Source organism: Triturus cristatus, chromosome 12 (genome assembly GCF_964204655.1).
Source record: "Triturus cristatus chromosome 12, aTriCri1.1, whole genome shotgun sequence".
Lineage (NCBI taxonomy): Eukaryota > Metazoa > Chordata > Amphibia > Caudata > Salamandridae > Triturus > Triturus cristatus.
In genome coordinates this window covers 694646300-694667675 of record NC_140595.1, presented here as the reverse complement: position 1 = coordinate 694667675, position 21376 = coordinate 694646300, and the positions used below count along the sequence as shown (strand labels likewise).

The window sequence follows — 21376 nt, the reverse complement described above, 5'->3', positions numbered from 1 at the left end:
TTCATCCTACCATGTGAGTCACAAATATCTTCCTTCATTCTTATAACAGAAGTCTTCCTGTGTGGATTCAATTCATGCACTATTCACTTTATTACGGCACTTAAAATCATGTACCTCCCAGTTCTTTGTTCTCTTTCTCGCCAGCTTGGATGTATTCCATCAGCACTAGCAAGGATGGTCTACCCATCAAGAATAAATCAAAGAACTGATGGAAGAGGAAAATTAAATTTAAAATGGGGTACACATGAAGTAAACCATGGATGAGAAAGCCTGTGCCAACAGCCTTTGAGAGAATGAAGAATGCTAGTGCTTCACAAGACCACAAGCAGCAAAGGCTTCAATTAGGGGACCTTCAGTGTAGAGGCTGCCTCATTAGGGTAAACCTCTGGTAGGCTTGGCACTGCTAATGCCATCCCTTTATTTAGTGCTAAGCAAGGCTCCAGGAGCTATGTTCATCTTCTGTAGTTCCCACTGTTTGGCTTTACTTTGATCCCTCAGCAGGAAACAGGAGGCTGCCGAGGGGTTAAGAATGCAGCAAGGGGTCAACTATATGATGGCATTGAAGTCTGTCAGTGTTGCCACTTAACCTAAAACTAGAATTATAGTCAATTTACATTCTTGCCCGGATCATGCAAATATAAAAAATAAACATGTGTTTCATTCTCATCAGAAGAAACAGGACACCCCAAGCGAGATACTTCTGGAAGAGAAATCCCAAGCTTTTCCATGTAAGGTATGCGGCGGTCATACAATTGGATTTTATTTCCTCGCATGCTGGCAGTAGTTGATTACAGCTTTCATTTTGCAATTAAAATGCTGGGGTAAATGTTTGAGAAAGCAAAATTAAGTATTGTTCTGAATTGACATGAAATAAGTTGAGAATTATTTGAGTCTAATGAAAACTGTTTAAGGGCTAGGGACGTTTTTGATTCTGATAGGTTTTCCAATCCATGAACTAATCATAAACACCGATGGATGTGATGGACAAACTGAGGGGTACATTTGCTGCACTTTCATGCAATGTAGGGCAGCAGGCAAAGTTGCAATGCTGCGTTGCATACACTAGAGACAGCATGAATGCTCTATATCTACAAAAATATGGAGCATTTCTGCTCTCCCACTGCAATGGTGCTGTGTGTAAAGTCTAGCACCAACACAGACACCCTATCACCATAATGCAAGGGTGCATGCATTACAGACAGGATTGTTTAAGTGCAGGAAGGGGGAACTTTCCAGGAGAAAGTCAATCCACAGCAGCATTGTCCTCCTTCTAAGTGTTCTGCAGAACGCAACATATGTGAAATGAAGAAATAACAAGGAGATATAAAGATATTTCTCTTCATTACATATCACTTCCAAAGGTGTAGCATTTTGATGCATTCTCAGTTTTACAAGTCTTTAAAAATCTGGAAATGTGCCGAAATCCATGGGTGGATGCACGAGAACATATGGAATGGAATGTAGCGTAATGCAGCACAGGCACCTGCCATGAGTTACATTTCATTACAAAGCCACGCAAGGCTATGCAAACCAGGACTTGTGTGGCTTTGTCACAATTACTGAAGCCTTTGCATTGTCCTTGTGTTGCCTTGTGCTTGGCCATGCTCTTGGGTACATAAATATGAGCATGAATTTGTGGGATCTGTTTTTAATTTTGTGATGCAAACTATGTTGTAAGAGGCCACATTGCTGAACGTCCATTTGTAGGGGGCTGTAGAATGATCTGCCTTATGAATGTTAATTAGGCAGGTAACTATTTGCAACTCCCAGTGATAGGCTGCAAACACTGGGATGGTACCTGGCAAGGAGCAGCAGGCCATCACCCCTGTGTTTGCATTCCCAAATGGGATTCTTGAAAGGAAGGCCATCCTCCTTCAAAAAACCAGTGCTACTCTAAAAAATAAAAATACCGCATTTTGGAGAACATCGAAGGAAGCAGGTTGTGGTCCCAAGGACCACTGCCTGGTAAAGTTTTCAATAGGCTTCATTGGCTACGATACTGCAACTGCACAAAATGGAAAAAATGGGTTGTGAGGGGCCCCTTATAACTCTGTTGCGGAGGTGCATGCCTCCACTACTGTTTCTATCCTTTATGGCCCTGGGGGAGAGAAGACTAGGTCAATTGTTTCCACAGAGGGGGTTCGCCAAGGTTATATCCTGGCCCTTTTTTTATTCCTTTTAGATACAAATGGCCTGGAGGCTTTTCTCTTGGAGCAACAACTAGACTTTCCCAGCATGGGAGGTAAATCAGTACCTCTGCTGTCATACACAGATGACACTGTCTTGATGGCCTTGATGGTCAATAGCCTTCAAAAAGCTTTGAATGCTTTTACTGACTTTATGTTGGCATTGGACCTGAAAGTAAAGGGTGTGCTGTCCCAAACAAACAAAAACAAGGACATTTGTGGTGAAGGAAAAGATTATAGATAAGGTGCCCAATTTCACTTACCTAGGAAATGTTTTTAATAACAAATTAAACTGGGAGCAACTGATTGTGGCCAGAGTCCAACACACTAGCAGAACAGTGGAGGGGCTTTTCTACTTTGCTTGTAAGTTAGGACATAAGCCAGTAGCGGAAATGATAACCCTATACAGATCTAAATGTTTATCAGTAGCTACCTTCGGGGAAGGAGTACGGGGACATCACAAAAGCAACTGGTTACAAACTCTGGAAAATACATTTTTAAAAAGATTATTAATGATCTCTGTTAGTTCTTCCAAAGCTTTTAGCCACTCGGAAGTGGGGTTGGAAGAGATAGAATAAATATTGCTCCCTTGATCCTTTGGGGAAAGGTGTGGACATCAGAGGACTTATCATCCTCAAACAGGGTTCTTAGAGATTGTATGTCCCTTAAAAGGGCTCTTGCTTTTCCCTGACTCCGATATGTCAAAGAAAGTTTTTATATAAGATCGGGCCAGGGCACTACTATGATAATCCAGACTGTATTCAACCTAATATGAAATTGATGATAAAAAATGCTTATTATGCCGAATTAAGTATGTCTAATTGGGATTGTGAAACACGCAATTGTGTAGATGGGCCGCAATTCCATTTGTCTTTTACCATTCAAGTTCATTCACGTTTCCTCATGACTAGATTTCGACTCTGCACATTGCACTTTCTTGTGGCTTTCCCTAAACAGGTGAGTTGGTGTGAGAGACTAACTCCCTGTCCGTGCAATCATCTAGCCCAACAAAGCACAATGCACTTTGTGTTGTTCTGTTCTACAGTGCCTACAGCTGGCCGAAAGCCATACTGCACTCTAGAGAGAGTCTGATGTCCCACCATCCAAGTCTCTAATTTAGCATCCAGAACCCTATTTAGGCTCTTAAAGGAGCTATGTAAGAGGGCAATTGAACGATAACAACACAGAGAAAACCACTGCTTTCTTCCAAGAAGAAAGAAGTTGCCCTTTTATTGTGGCCTTAAAACGATTAGGTAGTATTGCTCCCCAGAAGTCAACATTATCTTTTTATAGGTCTAATAGTCCTCCATTGGGCCCAGGGGCCTTAGTAGGAGGATTCAGATTGCTAGCAGCAATTACGTCTCTGACATTGATGGTTTCACTAAATTGAGCAATGGTTTCATAATTGCATGGAGTTACTTCCCTGCTTCCTAGACTGACATCCTCATTGGCCAGGTCACAAATGCTAGTAAAATAATCCACCCTGGCTTGAACAGTTATAATAGACTCCACTGAAGCCTTTTTGTACCCGGAGAGAAAAGGTTGATTTACCACCTTCCAAAATTATGCACTGTCCCTCAGGGTAGCTGCCTTTTCTACATTTCTCCAATGTCTCCCTTCTAAGCTTGGATTTCCTAGCCTCAAGCGTTTCTTTCTAGAGACACTTAGGAGACATAATGTCTTCCTTAGAGCATGATGATTTGGATAATTCAAGCTTTCATTATTTATGAATGACTTCCGCATGAATGATCAAACCAGACCTGTGGAAGACACATTTTAGAAACATATGTTGTTACCCCTTCACCGTGGATGTGCCAAGAATATTAAAAGCTGTTAGAATGTTTTCAGGGGTTTCATCAGGGGACGTTAAACATAAAATTGATTGACTATTATCTTTGGTAAGCCTATGTAAAAAGGCCTCCTTATCAGCTCTGTCCCATTTTATCCTGGTGCCTTTATTGCATGAATATTTTAAAGGCAGATTTTCCTTAGACCCTTTGGAATCAAAGAGGTGTAGAGCACTGACCATGACAAACAGATTATGGTCACTTACGCAGAAGATTTCAACATTATAGTCCCTCAATAGTATGGTTAGATCCGAGGACAAAATTATGCAGCCTACCTCGCTCCCAGTATTTACACCTTGGGGGTGTGGAAGTCTCACTTGTCCAGAATTCTCTAGAAAATGACAGATTTTTGGAAACTGGAATCCTATTTAGAGGATCACCATAAGTGTCCGTCCTCATCAATCCAATCAGGCCAAAAGCAGATGATTTGCTGTGCACATTTAGATGCATTGTAAAATCCCCCGCCCTTATTATTAGAGCATGCTTTGTATGACCATCATAACATTTTTCATTAAACTATCCTCAGGGTCATATATTACATTAGTAACATGTGTATCAAACATATTACAGTAAAAATTAATTAACAAGACATCAAAGCAGTTGGGAATCTGCAGTAGCACTAATTGGTGGTAATAAGGCATAGAAATAAATACTTTTGTCAACATTGCAGGTAATTTCATGGAGATCAAAATAGTTAGGCCCCCTTTAGCTCTGCCTGCATGAAAATGCATAGCTGAACTACATCAAGATTGACTGTTTACACTGAAAACCTTAGTATCTCATGCTTCTTGCATGCATACAATGTCTGCTTTGTTAATAAAGGAAAGCAATTTTGGATTTAAAAGCTTAAAATGTATGCCAGCAGTGTTTCATGAAGAATCTTAATTGTTTCTTTATTTTTCTATAATATAAAACAATACCGAATTCTCCATATTTAGCATTTGTCCAAGCACTCCATTTTCTGTTGTGCTTGCACAAAGATATAGATGTTCATCTGAGGAAAAGAAGCAAAATGATGAGAATCTATTTGTTCACTCTTTGGAAATGTTAGGCAATAAATTACGAAAAAAGTGATACTAGTTTGACCCATTGTAGTTCCAAAGCTGTACCAAATTACCAGCCCCAACCAATACCACAAACACCAACACACCTCACTTTAAGATGTTCAAGGCAGGTGTTTGAACAGTATACATATCCACAGCTGGCTGAACATGGACAGCTACTAATGGAGAGAAATGATGAGTAACTGTTTCATCCCTCTTGCGAGATTATATTAGTAATTCCATTAAAAAGGGCAAACTGCAGCCAAATGGCGAGATTAGGTTTTTATGTCACAAAACAGGGCAATTGATTGTGTGAGGAGCAGTGACTGAGAAATGAAATTAATGATTTACTTAAGCTGTACATGCCTAAAAATGCAGGCCGTTCTAACGTCTGACTAAAATGTGCATCATGACTAGAATTTAAAGGTCCAAACTGAGGTGGCATTGTGTGCAAAGCAAATATGTATTGGGATACAGCCCTAAGTAATTACCAGTGGCTTAATTCAAGTATTCCATCCCTCAGTTTTTGTATACTTTAGTATGTCATCCTGAGTGGGATGGGTATGCCCAGACGTGGGTCCTGTGCACACTGTGTCACTGGAAGCAAGATTTACCTGGCTGATGAGCCCATAACAAGGGCAAAAACTGTCCTGGATTGCTTGTGTTATGGTTTAGGAAGGACCTGGCTTGGCAGTTAGGGCTGGACTGTTCCTATTGGAACAGGGTCAAGACTGATTTGCAAATGGCTGGGTCTAAACTGGGGTGGCATAGTTTGCAAAAGAACAAGGGACTGGGAAGCGGCCAGGGCAGACTGGGAACCAAAACCGGCCTTGGTAAAGTGCTCGGCCGGCCCCCTGGGGGGTTGGGGCTGCGGCCGAGCTGTTTGCCAGGGCCTGTTTCAGCCGATTTTGTTAAAAGGGCTCATTTTGCAGCTATGCTGCAAAAACAGCCCCTTTAACAAAAACGGCCCCCAGGGGCCCAAAATCGGCCGCCACCCTGGTGGCCTACCGGGGAAACACCCAGTGCCCGCTACGGCCTGTCCGGCCCTGGATGCGGCCCGAGTAATTAGGATTAATAGAGGCCATCTCCTGGGTAAATACAATATATCTCAGACCCCAAGAGGACATCATTAAACAAAGTAACATACTAGAATGCTTATTGCTGGTTATTGTTAGTGATGCAGGACTGGGTAAAAAGAACTGCTTCTTTTCTCTTCCCAGACAGCCTCTTTCAAGTCAAAGCAGTGTTTTTACTGCACACGTGGAGTGTAAATTACATTACAACCCTGAATCAGTGAGCAAGTGAAAACTAGTGAGTGAGCCAGCACAGCGAAGCATGACCCATCTCTATTTGGATTCTAATTCCTGTGATAGGTACATGGTTCAAAAAATGTATTATGAAATGTAATTAAATGTCACCTAAAATTGATAGATTTTATAGTATTTCATTCAAAAGTCATGCAAGAGATAATCAAAGGGACATGTTTGAGGAGAAATTATATCCTGTGAGACATTATCTCTTCAAACAGGTCTCCAACAGATAGTGCAACATTTTGAAGCTGAAGTATATGCAGAATTTGTCAAATTTTATGAGATGCAAATATTGTGGGTGCAATAAAAGGGTAGCACAGGCCTTGTAATGATGCCTTATCGTCCCTGAGCTTTTGCTCTGACAAGTAACACTAAATACCAGTTTTTAGGTCGAGCCTCGTGTCAGCACGCATGTGCTGCTCTGTGAGACATGCTGTACTGGAGTATGGAAGAGAAGCCCTGCCGACTCTCCGCCCATATTTTTCATTGGCTTGGGTCTTTGTCATTCGTAAATGCTGGCTTCTGATTCAGTTATCGGCTTGTTAGTCCCTCCTTAGTACGGCCTTGTCTTCATTTGTAGCCTCCCATGACTATTGGCCCTTTTTAGGTCTCGACGTTTTCCAATCGCCATGGCTTTTCAGCCAAACACGTGCACGCGTTCCATTGCCTTCAATGGCAACGCGTGCACGTGAGGCGTCATATGGTAGCAATTATTGCTCCCGCAAGTAAATCGCGCATGCCCCCCTCTTCCCCCCTGCTTCTAGCGCGCGCGTGCTCACACACAACTCCAGGGCTTGTTTTTTTTCTTTCTACTTTAAGCGCGAGGAGCACGTGCGGCCAATGCTTTATTTTTTTGCTCTGCTCTCCTGGTTTCGTTCTGACTTTAACAATTTCGATTTTTCATCCACCACTCTCATTCTGTTTCCATCTTGCCTATTTTCTCGTTCATCACCATCTTATTCTTTCACCTCTATCTTCCACAGTTTCCTCTCACATTGTTTCACCGCTGTCTCCATCCAGTTTCTCTCCTCTCTACCTCTCATGTTCTCACCCCCATCTGGAAAAGTCGCATTCTTATTTCCATATCTCCAATTTCATGTCCGCATCACACATCAGTATTTTTTTTTACGCCAACCTCATATTCTTTTGCCTCCATATTTCACAAACACCAGTGCTCAGTCCGTTAAAAAACAATTAAAATAAGTGATGCCTAATTTCTTTCTATTAAAACAGCACTCACTTCTACCACAGATGCTGATGACTGCCTGCATGAAAACTGCAGAAAACCTTGTGTTCTCACACTGCCTCTTTAGAAAATTGTTTGGTTAGGGGCAGAAATGTCCAGCATATTCAGGGGTAAATTTTTTTCTAGCTTGTTATCTTCTGCAACTATCAACCATTGGCAAAGCCAATAGTACTTGTGTGTTGTAGGTGTAATGTTACTTGTTGCATTATATATCTGGATGCATTGACAAAAGCAGCAAAATACCAGTGGGGCGGCACACTATGCTAAGCACAGATTTTTACTTTAAGTGTTTTTTAAGCCACGCCTTTAATTACATCGGCCACGCCCCTTGCCCAATTCTAATGAGGAAGGCTGGCAGGGCCAGACAGAGACACTAATGTGCTAGGCAATTAATGACATGTGAATAGCTGCACCAGTCCGATGAGCCTTTCAAGGGCCCCCATCTGCCAGTCATGATTTCTCCTACGTTTTCAGTAGTGTCAGAGATCTGAAGTTTCCCAGCTCCATAAGCGGGCAGATAGTCAATGTAGGACTTGAACTCCTTAATTTAAAATGACACGGGCAGGACCGCAAGCCCCAGAAAAGAGATTTGGACAGAAGGTGCAACTCGTTCACGGGCCTAGTAAACTACGGAGCTCGCTAACCAAGGGGCATATCAACAACAACCGGTGATAATTAGCGCTAAGCGCACTTAGCGCTAGGATAATTATTGCCGGCTAGCGTGGATTTCTATCGCTGAGATAGCATGCTATTAGCAACGCTTATCTCAAAAGCGATAAAATTCCTAGCGCTAACTGCCTAACGTGAGATTATCACTGGAAACCCAGCGATAATCTCACGCAAAGTGGCGTTAGCTTGTTGGTAGGGCCCCACAAACTTAGCCATGATATCTACCTTCCATAGGATATCATGGCTAAGTCAGTCCTGAAGCAGGCGTAAGGAAAGTAGCGATAACAGGGGTTATTGCTACTTTTCTTGCCGCTATGCTTCAAAGCGTGGGGCTTAATGATAAGAGAAATGTTGCTTAGCGACATTTCTCATGTCATGTCAGGTCAGGAACGCCCACTTTGCATCTCATTAGAGATGCAAAGCTGGGTGTTAGGAATTCCTACGCTAACGCAAGTTTTCACGTGTTAGCGTGAGCTTGCTAATTAGGCGATAATTCTATCGCCGCGCCTTGCTGATATGCCCCCAAGTCCGCCTCTAACACATAAAATGGCTGTGATCCTAGGTTCAAAGGTCATCTTTACTTACAAGTCTCCAAGGAATAGACGTGGCCAAACTTCGTCGACGTGGTTACACGCCCGCCTCCCCGTGGCCAGCAGCTGCTCAATATCTTTCACTGTTGGGGCCCGGGGAGAGCCTTTGTCGGACCCCGTGGAGTCCACAGCGCCCCCTTCATCTTCCATGCCACCGGCAAGGGTATATCCGCAGTCACTCTCTGACTGCCAAGCCTTGGAGCATATCTCCATGCCAAGGGCCTGCCAGCGTTCCCAAATGCCAGTTGTATTTCTGGAGACACGCGGCAACAGGTGCCAGCGGAATCACACTGCACTTTGCAATTTAATCAACGTGAAGTTACGTAATTCAGTTTGAACTCAGCCTGCCAGCTCGTCAGCATATCGCTATTAACTGGACTTTCAAATGGCGATAGTGCTGAGTGATGACTGTGCTGTTTACTCACGAAACAGCTGATGGGTACAGCGTGAGGCACATTGCACAAATAGCACTGTGTGCAACTTGCAGGTCACACTTTAGAGACCCCTGGTGTGGCGTAAAGGCCAGAGCTGTCCGCGTTGGAACTGGGAAACCGGGTTCCAGTTTTGGCGTCGGATCAACATCCTGTGATTCTGGGAAAATCATTTAATCTCCCTGTGTCTCCAAAAAAGTTTAATGTGTCCTTCTTTAATGTAACTAGTGCTCCTGTAAAGCGCTCCAATACCTTCGGGTCGAGTTTGCGCTATATAAAACTGCCAAACAAACACAGCATTTCAATCTTTCACGATCGCTAGCGTGATTCAAGTGAAATTTTCCCCATATTATTGTAAGAAAGGATGGCCCTTGATGATGACGTCCTCTATCGTACCCCAAACAAACTCGAATATGTTCAGATAGGCAATTCTGTCTCAGAAGTCACACTTACACACAAACGATTTTCAGAGTGTGTCATTGCTCCAAGCCTGGCAGTTGGCCTCTATACTTTTAATATTTGTTTTGAGACATTAAGAAAACTATTACCAGCTGGAAGTATCATTCTACCAATTATGGTTATGGTTCTCCACTGTATATAACAAGCATTTGCAATGCAATAGGTCTCACAGTTACGCGAGTTTGAGATATTGATATTGCAAATTACAATGCCTTTTATTTTTGTTTTTGTTTTAAAAACATAAATAAAAGGCGTTGTCAATTACAATGCGAATAGCTTAAACTTGCGTAAGTGTGAGACCTATTGCCTTGCAATGCTTGTTACATGGTACATGTGAGCAGAACTTTCTTTAATGAATTCTTCCTACTAGAAGCACAACATGCTTTCAGAGCGCGATACGTGCTTTCACTTTCCAAGCAGCAGCCCCTCACTTGTTTTATCCGTCTCCCATCCTAGCCCTTCCGAGATAGCGTTTATTTATTTTTTTAATTTGAAGTGCTAGATCCAGATCTGGATTTGCTAATAAATGCAGATGTTGAGCCGACGCCAAGGCTCGAACACTAGTCCCCAGTTCCCGAGTCGGGAGCTCTGACCGCTGAACCACAACCGCTCCCTCTGCGGCTGCCCTGGTGCCCACAGGGCGCCCTAGAAGGGCGGGCCTCTAGTGCCAGCTAGGCATCAGCCCACCCCCCTTCTGCTAGGAGACCCCTCAGGGAGGAGTCCCCACACTCCTAGCAGCCAGTGGCTGCGGCTCGCAGGGCGCGTCACTTCCGGGGTGCGAGGAACGAGGGGGGTATATAGGCCTCCCCCACCCGCTGACCTTCTTCTTTTCGCGCCATGGACACGCCGTCGCTACCTCTCGCTCTGGAGGTGACCTGGCCCTGCCCCCCCATACCCCAAGCCATATCTCCCCTTTCGGGGGATTCTGGTGGGCGGCCCAGCCTCGGCTGGAGGCTGCCGGGGGCATGGGAGGGGAGTAGGGTGCAGCTCCGGCCAGGGCACGCAGTCGGTCTTGCTCCGGGCCAGCCTGCGGCGGTGTCATGAGGTGGCCGGCTTAGAAGCAAGGTGAGTCAATCACCCAAACCCCCCCTAGGGCCCACCACGTAGGCCATTGCCTGTGTGGGACCCCGTCCCAACTGCAAGCTCCCTGGTCCGGCCCCGCAGGGGGCCCACGGAGGTTGGTGCCTCCGGTGGGGTTGTGGCGAGGGACTGGGTTGGGGGCAGGGTTGGGGGTCTAGCTTCCCGGCCCCTCACCGCGCACGCCTGACCTAGCAGCTGCACGCGGAGGAGCTTCTCTAGCTCCCCGCTCCACCCCCCAGGCACGGCCCGTCAGCAGCCCCCTGAGGGCTCCAGGGCTATGCTGAAGGGGCAGCAAATGGCGCAATAGACCCGACCGCTAGGGGTAGAACCTCCATGGGGGATCGGCCGTGCTAGGCCTTGCGTGACTTTGCCTGGGCACCGTGCCTCCCCCTGCTGCGATGGGCACGAGTGGGGCTGCGTCAAGTGTAGGGGCTCCTGTTTCACACAGGTTCACATCCCGGCGGGGGTTCTCAAGTCGGCACTCGTGTAAATACTTTAAAAACGCATTAAGGACTGCAAGCATTCGACCCTCAGGGGTGCGTCCACATCCTGGGGCTAATCGCTCAATCTCCCCGCATCTGGCCTCTGCAGCCCACCCTTTCCCCCCTCCGTCTCCCCCACCCCTGAGGGGAGCGCTACCCCCCTGCCCATCGCCGGGCCTTTTCGGGTGAAGTCGGAGCAGCAGCTCAGTGGGATATTTTACTGCTGGAATCCAGAATTCCACCCAGGGGCAGCTCAACTTTTCTTGAAAGGGTGCCGGTTCCAGGTGACATCGCCAGGGTTGCGGGCTCGACCCGGGCAGGCCTCAAAGTGTTGTGGTGAGGCTATGTCATGGCAGATGGGTGTACATTTTCGGAAAAACGGGGCCTGCAATAGGGGGCACAGCAACGGAGTGTCTGATGCGCAGTTGCAGGGTAACTCGGGTAGAGCCCCTTCCCACCTTACTGCGGCCCGGGTTCGCCCCTCGTAACACTGTCTGGTGGCTGCTTTCGGTGCTCTAGGCCAAAGCGCCAAGGACCCATTGCCTGATTTAGGCAATGAGGAGTCAACGTGTGGGCACAACAATGATGGTTTGAGTGCTTGGACTTCGCACCTCAGCATGGGTTAGGCCCTGGCTTCCTGGTGGCTGATGTGTGGTTTGCCAGGCACCGCATGCTCCACGACAGATTGGATATGAGGAGGGTGGGGTATGCATTGAGGAAGAGTGCCAAGGGGGGTTTCAGGCTCTGCCGCATGGGATGGCCGCGGCCGGGAAGATTAGCTCTTCATTTCCACAAGTCTGTGGGTAGGGTCTTGGGCCATATGTTAGACACGTTACGTGTGGGGCACCATGTCACGCACATAGCAAATGCACTTTTGGGAGGATGGGCAGACATCAGTGGCTCGCCCTGCTCTCCGATGCGGTATTACGGGTGAGTCAGACCTGTGCCTCCCCGGGACCTGTGCTCCCACCTCTGGGTGGGGCCCGCATTGGGATAGGGCTACCCCTGTCTCCAGGAAACCTTGCACCGGCATGGAGTCGAGGCGGCCTTGGGCGGTGTCCCTCTTACTGGGGGGACTTGACAGCAAAGGGTGTGGGCTCTGCGGAATGTCTGACGTCGGGAGGAGCCATGGGGGGACGAATCAGGGTCTGTCACAGCTGCGGTGGGACCGACTGTTCGCATCTCTTCCTGCGAAGCTCCCTCTTCTACTTACCAGGAAAAGAATCACACACACAGGGTTAGGGTGTGAACAAAGGTTTTGGCACAAGCGAAGATACGTGCCTATCTATCTCATGGAACTAATGACCATTGACAATGCCAACGGTCCTGACCTGTTGTAGGTATGATGTGAGTTACTTGTGATATCATATAGTGGGACGCAGTGTACGGAACAGCCATAGACAAGTCGGGCGGCACACCACAGCTAAGCACAGATTCTTATCTTACATGTTTTATGTCACGCCCTCAAGTACATTGGCCACGCCCCCTTATGAACACCCCCCCGCGTTTTCATCCCACTTAAACCGGGGGCTGCACATAATATATACATCGACATCGAGAGAGAGCATTTTATCTGGTGTTCCAGAGCAGGGAGGGATCTTTGCTGCCTATTTACCTTAGGCTAACAACCTGTACAAAGCCAAGAACCCTGACATGTTGCTGGTATGATGTTCTGACTGTATCATATACCTGGAAGGCAGGTGCAGAAACAGCGACATACCAGTCGGGCGACTGACCATGCTATGCAAAGAACTTTGCTGTCACAGGTTAGCCATCCCCCCATCCCCCGTACAGAGGAGTGTAGGCTTTGTGGTTACTGTCATCCGAGGGGCTTTTGACATTTAGTTATCGTACCCCAGCACTGTGCAGGGGTGTCTTCAGACACACTTTTTCTGCTCCCAGCGTATTTCAGGGTCGTAGTGCATTGCTGCCTACCAGCAACCGTTGCCCATGTAGAGTGCTCCAATATATGCAGCTTGGCTATACACCGGTCCCTCGCTGTCCGGTGTATGAGCAGTGTCGGTGTTTCCGCGGTGAGCCTGGGAGAACTTGCACACTGCAGGTATCCCAGAGTAACTGGTGATCAGGGCTGCTCATTGTCATAAAGGTGTAACATGACCGGAAGCCAATATCGGTTGGTGGGAAGTTAATCACCGCTGCTTTGTGCTGCGCTGTACCGGACACTCACCGCATATGCTGCCGGCAAGACATCTGCATCGGGCGCATGGCGGCGTCCTCAGCGTATTTCATCCATAGGTGTAAGTCTGTTATAAACAATGTGCCACTGCCTACAGTAGTGCTAATTTGTAAACTCCTGTTATGTCTAGGTCTGCACGCAGTCCGTGGATCTTAAAGACTTCCGCGCACTTTGGGGTTGCGATGCTAGACTGAGGGATGGGCTCTTGTAAGACATCGTCCTGTCAGGCTCTCCCCACTTGCCAGTTCCCCCTGGCTTGCTTGACTTTCGACCACGCAGAGGACTACCAGCGAAAGGGCAACAAGCGGCTTGAGTAGGTGCACCCTAGTGCCTGCATGAAGCCAAGCCAGGAGGAAGAATGTTTAGGTGGGTGTTACACACAGCAAGGGACAGGGGTCTCATAGTCTTCTGAATATTACACCGTGACACAGACCCATTCACCTTGACGCCTACCCTCTTGGCCCAAGCAGCGCATGGAGAAGCCTTGCTGATAGGCATACCGGGGTCATTAATTGGAGCGCTGAGGGTCGGTAGTGCGACCGTTGATATTAGTTTTGCTCCCACAGGTTGAGAAGAATAAAAAGAAACTAGTTCTTGGTTGGCGCCAATTTGATAAGGGAGTGTGTTCCTTGCAAGCACACAGAGTTGGCTAACCTGTGGGTGGATAACAGATAATCAAGGGACCACTCAGAAATGTGGGCAATGCAAAAGGTGGTCAAAGCATCCTTATGCATCATAGGTTTAAAGCATTCAAGAAGGCTATTAAGGGGGGAGGAGCCAAGATGGCGACCGGGATGGCAGCGTAGGCTCCCGGCTCCGTGAATCTCCGCATCCCGCACAGATATCCTGCATGAGATCCTCAGCCTGTGCTACGTGCCCGTGTTGGTGATTGAGAGCGGCAACCGATCGTGTGATCCTGAAGCTTCTAGCGGCGGTACCGCCCGAGAAATGTTCATTTGAAGTTTGCGGCCTGTGCGGCCCTGGAGCCGGGACCTCGGGTGGACAACATGGCCGGGCGGCAGTTCAACAACAGCGGCCATTGGTGACCGGGTGGAGTCGGAATACCGAAGCGGCGCGAATATTGGCCTGAATCTCGCTGTGGTCGCTCCTATCACCGAGAATAGCGTGACGGGTGCATACCCGGGGTGACGATTCCAGGGGTTATCGGCGATCGCCTGGACCCTCGCCAGTGAACTGATCGGACGCGGCCTGTGGCTCGTCCCGATTTGCGCGGGCTGCTCCCGGTTTTCGCAGACACTGGCCCAGGGGGAGAACGACTGTCACCTGTGACCACACACTGGATACACTTTTTGCCTGCCTCCGGACCCTTGTTTGCAGTGACATGGAACTTGATGCGCTTGTGCCTGAGACCCGGTCCCCATCTGGGGTGGCCCTGCCCTGCGGCCATCTTGATAGGATGGACTCTATCATCCTGTACACTGGGTCGCAGAAAGATTGGGAGTGTGTGGCGCAGAGGAGCGTAGCGGAGCGAGCGCGGAGGGCCGTTCTGGGGTACGGTGACCTTCTCGATGCTCTCGGAGCCCTTCATTCCACCCTGGTTCACGGCGCCCGGGTTTTGGGGAGGAAGCTTGATGGTATTGCGTCAGCGTCGGAACAATTGCGGTCGGCCTGTCCCCAGGTACATAAGGCTCTGTCTCACCCACTTGTGGGACACCCCCGCGCCGCACGGCCACCAGCTGCTGTGTGTGCCCCCTCGCCTTGCCCTCTGCCTCGCTGCCTGCCTCGCTGCCGGCCGACGCCGCTGGCGTCTGTTTTTGCTTGTTTTGTCTAGCATTTGTGCTTGTTTGAACTGCATTTTCCTCCCGTGTTAGCAGCTTTTGTCTGACTTTTGTGCCTGTATTTTTTCTAGTCAGTTTCCTCATTTTCCTCCCGTGTTACCAGCTTTTGTCTGACTTTTGTGCTTGTTTTGTCTCGCATTTGTGCTTGTTTGAACTGCATTTTCCTCCCGTGTTAGCAGCTTTTGTCTGACTTTTGTGCCTGTATTTTTTTTTCTAGTCAGTTTCAGCCCTTTGCGTTCTCCTGCCTGTCTGCCCGCCTACCTCGCCGCCCTCCGCCTTCCCTCCCCGCTCCCCGCTTCCCGCCACCACCGCTGACCACGCCCCTTTTCCTTTCTGTTCCCTCCCCGCTCCCGCCTCCCAGCTGCCCCGCCCACCCGCGCACTTCGCCTTATATGGCGACCGTGCGAACGCGCAGCGGTCACGCGCAGCGGGCGCGCCGATTGTGCGCCGAAGGCGCGCCAAAGGTAAGCCCGTCTGCGCCCGTCCGCGACCGGACCGCGCCCAGCGCCAGGACCCCTGGCCAACGAAGATCCAGACCGACCCGCCTGACGTACTCCGCCGCCACCCTCACCGCACTCAACACCGGCCGACTCCCAGAATGCCATCAAGCCACTCCACGACGTACCCACGGACCTTTCAGCTGCCACGCCTGCAAGTTCACCTGCATCCGGACCAGCCTCGCACCAGCACCCACCAAGTCGAATACCAGCAGCACCCACCTCAAGTGCATCCTGCTCAACACCCGCTCCGTCCACAGACACGCCATCGAACTCTGGAACCTTCTAGACGCCACAGCCCCTGACGTCGCCTTCCTCACGGAGACCTGGATGAACGCCTCTTCAGCTCCCGACATCGCCATCGCTATCCCAGAGGGCTACAAGGTCGTCCGGAGGGACCGAAACGCCAACCAGATGGGAGGAGGCATCGCCATCATCCACAGGAACACCATCCGTCTCACGACCAGCACCGACAACACCCTGACCAGCGCTGAACACCTGCATTTCCAGATCCACACCAACCCGAACACCACCCTCAGAGGCACCCTGATCTACCGACCCCCTGGACCACGCACACAATTCAGCGAGGACATCGCCGACTTTGTCAGCCCGCATGCCCTCCCCTCCGCCGACTACATCCTCCTGGGAGACCTCAACTTCCATCTGGAGAACAACAACGACCGCAACACCAGCACCCTGCTCGACAACCTCGCCAACCTGGGACTCAAGCAACTGGTGTCCACCCCCACCCACCTCGCCGGACACACACTCGACGCAGTCTTCTCATCCAGCACAGACATAGACTTCAGCCACGCCACAGAGCTTCAATGGACGGACCACAGCTGCGTCCACTTCACCTTCAAGAGAACGACGACCCACCAACACCAGCAACAGGAAGCCCGCAGAAGCTGGAACAAGATCACAGCAGACCAGCTCGCCACCTCCCTGAACCAGCACCCTCCTGCCAGCTCAGCGAACCCCAGCCAAGCCGCCGACAACCTCACGAAGTGGATCAGCAACTGCGCGGACGAACTCGCCCCACTGAGGACCCCGCCTAGCAGACCCGGCAGCAAGAAGGCCCCATGGTTCACCGACGAACTCAAGAGCTCCAAGAAGAACTGCCGAGCCCTCGAGAAAGTCTGGAGAAGGGAACCGACACCAGACAACAGGACCTCCTTCAAACTTGCCACCCGGAAACACCACCAGCTGATCCGCGCCGCCAAGAAAACAGCATTCAAAGACCGGTTGGACAACAACGCACACAACTGCAAGGAACTCTTCAACATCGTGAAAGAGCTTTCCAACCCCAGCACAGGAAACAACGACATCACCCCATCGCAAGACCTCTGCAACTCCCTCGCTTCATACTTCCACAACAAGATCGCGGACATACATAACAGCTTCAACAACCAACCAACGCACACCATGACCGAACAACCACCCCCCACCACCACCCTCCACGCCTGGACCCCGATCAGCACCGAAGACACCATCCGCACGATGAACTCCATCCACTCCGGATCACCGACCGACCCCTGCCCTCACCACGTCTTCAACAAGGCCGACGCTGTCATCGCACCCCACCTGCGAGACATCATCAACACTTCCTTCGACACCACCATCTTCCCTGAGAGCTGGAAGCACGCCGAACTCAGCGCCCTACTAAAGAAACCTACAGCGGACCCCACCGACCTCAAGAATTACCGCCCCATCTCGCTCCTCCCGTTTCCAGCCAAAGTCATCGAGAAGACCGTCAACAAGCAGATGGCCGCCTTCCTCGAGACAAACGGATCCCTCGACCCCTCACAGTCCGGCTTCCGAGCCAATCACAGCACCGAGACCGCCCTCATCGCCGCCACCGATGACATCCGAGCCCTGATGGACAATGGAGAAACAGCGGCCCTCATCCTCCTAGACCTCTCTGCGGCATTCGACACGGTCTGCCACCGCACCCTAGTATGGCGCCTCAGCAACATCGGAATCCAGGACAAGGCGCTGGACTGGATCATCTCCTTCCTCGACGGAAGAACACAGAGAGTCCGCATACCACCGTACAAGTCAGAGGCCTCCGAAGTCACCTGCGGCGTCCCTCAAGGATCATCTCTGAGCCCCACCCTCTTCAACATCTACATGAGCCCCCTCGCGGCCATCGTACGCAAACACAACCTCAGCATAATCTCCTACGCCGACGACACCCAACTGATCCTCTCCCTGACCAACGACCCCGCCGCCGCCAGATCCAACCTGCACGAAGGGATGAAAGAGGTAGCCGAGTGGATGACGACCAGCCGCCTGAAACTGAACTCGGACAAGACGGAGGTCCTCATCCTGGGCTCCTCACCCTCCGCCTGGGACGACTCCTGGTGGCCTCCCGCCCTGGGCACCGCACCCAAACCGACAGACCATGCACGCAACCTGGGCTTCCTCCTGGACTCCTCCCTCTCCATGACCAGGCAAGTCAACAACGTCTCCTCGGCGTGCTTCAACATCCTACGCATGCTACGGAAGATCTTCTGGTGGATCCCCACCGAGACTAGGAAGACCGTCACCCAGGCCCTCGTCACCAGCCGACTGGACTACGGCAACGCCCTCTACGCCGGTACCACCGCCAAGCTCCAGAAGAGACTCCAGCGGATCCAGAACGCCTCAGCCAGACTCATCCTCGACATCCCACGAACCAGCCACATCTCCGGACACCTGAGAGACCTTCACTGGCTCCCCGTCAACAAAAGAATCACCTTCCGCCTCCTCACCCACGCACACAAAGCCCTACACGACCAAGGCCCGAGCTACCTCAACAGCCGAGTCACCTTCCACGCTCCCAAACGCCACCTCCGATCAGCCAACCACGCCCTCGCCGCCGTCCCCCGCATCCGAAGAGCGACTACAGGAGGAAGGTCCTTCTCCTACCTGGCCGCCAAGACCTGGAACTCCCTCCCTACCGACCTGCGCCTGACCCAAGACCACCTCTCCTTCAGGAAGAAGCTGAAGACCTGGCTGTTCGAGCAGTAGCGGCACCCCCCCTCCCCCCCCCCCCCAGCGCCTTGAGACCCTACGGGTATGTAGCGCGCTCTACAAGTGTCACTGATTGACCTTCCACAGGAGGAAAGTACCGTGACCGCCTCTGTGAATAAGGGACAGATGGAAACTTTGGACACTGTGGCAGCGTGTGGTCGGCTGGCTGTGGGGTTGGTCTGTTCCGGAGGTTTTGGACTTGAGCGGAAGGTGGTGACTTTGTCCCACGCGCGGCCTCCGGCGATCCAGGCAATCTTCACGCAACGGTCGCCTGCTCTGGCTGATTCCTCCTTCCTGGACCTCGTGTGCGGCGCAGGCCCTGGGGCAGTACTGGGAAAGGTGATCTTCCATGACGATGACTGTGTTGGTGTTCCGAAACGTCCTCCCCACATGTGTGTGTCCCTTCCTGGTCTTCTTTGGACGCTCCTCTTCCTTGTAACCTTGGACATTATAATGGGTCGATGGGTATGCATTGGTGGATTCGCAAAGAGTGGCCAAGGATAAGGCTGATCCTTCAGAGGTTGTCATTTAATAGGCGGGCGGGCTTGGGGGTTGTGTGCTTTCATGATGTAACTAATAGTGTAGTCGGTGAATAATGCTCCCCATTTCTCTTAGATATGGCCGAACTTTTGCTGTTTACTGTTTGCGTTGGGGAGGAAGATATTGTGCGGGAGGGAGAAGCCGGGGGCATGGTTGAAGGCCCTCCTCCAGTTTATTATTACTCTCTCCCCTTTTCTGTTAGGGGGGGTTTCCTCTCTTTCCCCTTTTTCTCTGTTTCTTCTATATTTCGGGTCTGGTTCTGGGGCGACAGGCACGCTGCGGGGGGGGGCGTAGTCATCTGCAGAGGTGCAGGGTGGGGGGTTGGGGGAGGGGCTTCTATAGTCCTTTACTTTGTTTCTATGGCCTTCTTTTTCTTCTCTTATTCTTCTTTGTCTTTCTTTTCTGGGGTCAGTGCGGTAGGTTTCCTTCGTGGCCAATCATTGATTTTCATTTGTGCCCCATTTCCGTGGGGTTTTATGGGTCCTAGGGCAGGAGACTGCAGGCGCAAACGGCTCGTGATAGCCCTCCACATCCTGAACCTCCTGTTTCAGCGCCATTGACTTGATAGATTGCTATTTATTGTTGACGTTCACTATTCTGCCTGCCATTTTTCGCTGCTGAGAACTTGATTGGCACCTGATCCTTCTATCCTTTATTGTAAAATGAAAACCTTTTATATCCTGGTTTCCCTCTTGGGCTGTTCAGTGGATAAGAGAATACTAGCATGGAGAATCTGCTTCCCGAGGTGCTGCATGTGATTAGAATCTGCTTGCTGTTACTTTCACTGCTTAGCGGCCGGCCCCGAGGGTTGTAGGCCCATACTTGTCTTTAATTGCAATGTCAATAAAGGTTTTTCAAAAAAAAAAAAAAAAAAGAAGGCTATTAAGGGATCATTTACAACATGCTCTGGTACCCCTAAAGGTGGCGATTGTCTCATGTCTTCAGCTTTACGAGTATAAACTCCTCGGAGACACAGGTTTAGGGTACGCGATTGAAGCTAACACTGTGTAATTTGACCAAGTTGGTACTGGTGCACTGCACGTGACTCAAGGGGTCACTGGCACTTGGGACAGTCTGCCACGAGGTGGCATTGTCTGTCTCTTGTAGAGATGACCCTAAAGGCATGGATTAACGCAATTGCCATTAAATCACTGTTGCCAGCTGCCCAAACCATCCTTTTAGTTGTGAGGGCTTGAAATAGGCGGGATATCACGTTTGCACGAGTCCTAGGTTAGTAGTTGTGGTGTTACTATGATTGGCAGCACGGCAGGTGCACAGTGTGGTGCAAAAGGAAGTAGCCGCCTGACAGGAGTCCTGGCTTATATTGGCCCAATTGTTAGGTGTTCCTTAGAACTGCGTTGCGTTATATAGTGCACGCGTATGCAGATTCTAGTTTTGCGCAACACTGGGCGTCACTAGGTATGTGTCGCCGCGAGCAGCCCAAGGTTAGACAATGAGTTTTGCTCTGCCTTCAGTTGCATTGCGGTACGTCTGCCTTGGTGGTTACCGGACAGGGTGCCCTGGGTGGTTCAAATCAGTATATCAGTTTGGGGTTAATTATTGGTGCTCTAATCCTAGTTGTACTGGCAGGGTGCCACTAAGCAGGACGACTACTGGGGGGCAGTCTCACACAATTTGGCTGTTCATGTATGAATAATGCCTTCATTCACCAATCTGATAAAAGGCATCGCTCCTTCTTTCCCAGCAAGGTAGACCTAAGCGGGTAGTTATGTCCTTTACTTTGAGGAGCGATTTTTTCAATGCTTTTCTCCATAGAGCTATTCTCGCCAACTTTGTTTCAGTTTTGGACGGTGCCTTTGTCCCAAATCCATCAATACTTAACTGTCTATTGGGTGACTCGCTGTCCACTGGTCCTTGTTCAAGACCGTTTCATGGCACCCGAGTTAATTGTGGACCATGTAGGTTTCAATTGTTTCAATATCAGTTTTGTCTGGGCAATCGACACAATCGGTGAAGCGAGTGCC

The 21376-nt window shown here is 49.8% G+C and overlaps 1 protein-coding gene across 1 annotated transcript in view; it reads right to left on the bottom strand.

Moving 5' to 3' along the window:
* The window catches only part of LOC146780114 (uncharacterized), a 478834-nt gene that overhangs the window by 101099 nt on the left and 356359 nt on the right, over positions 1-21376 (bottom strand). The gene's annotated exons all lie outside the window — the stretch shown is intronic.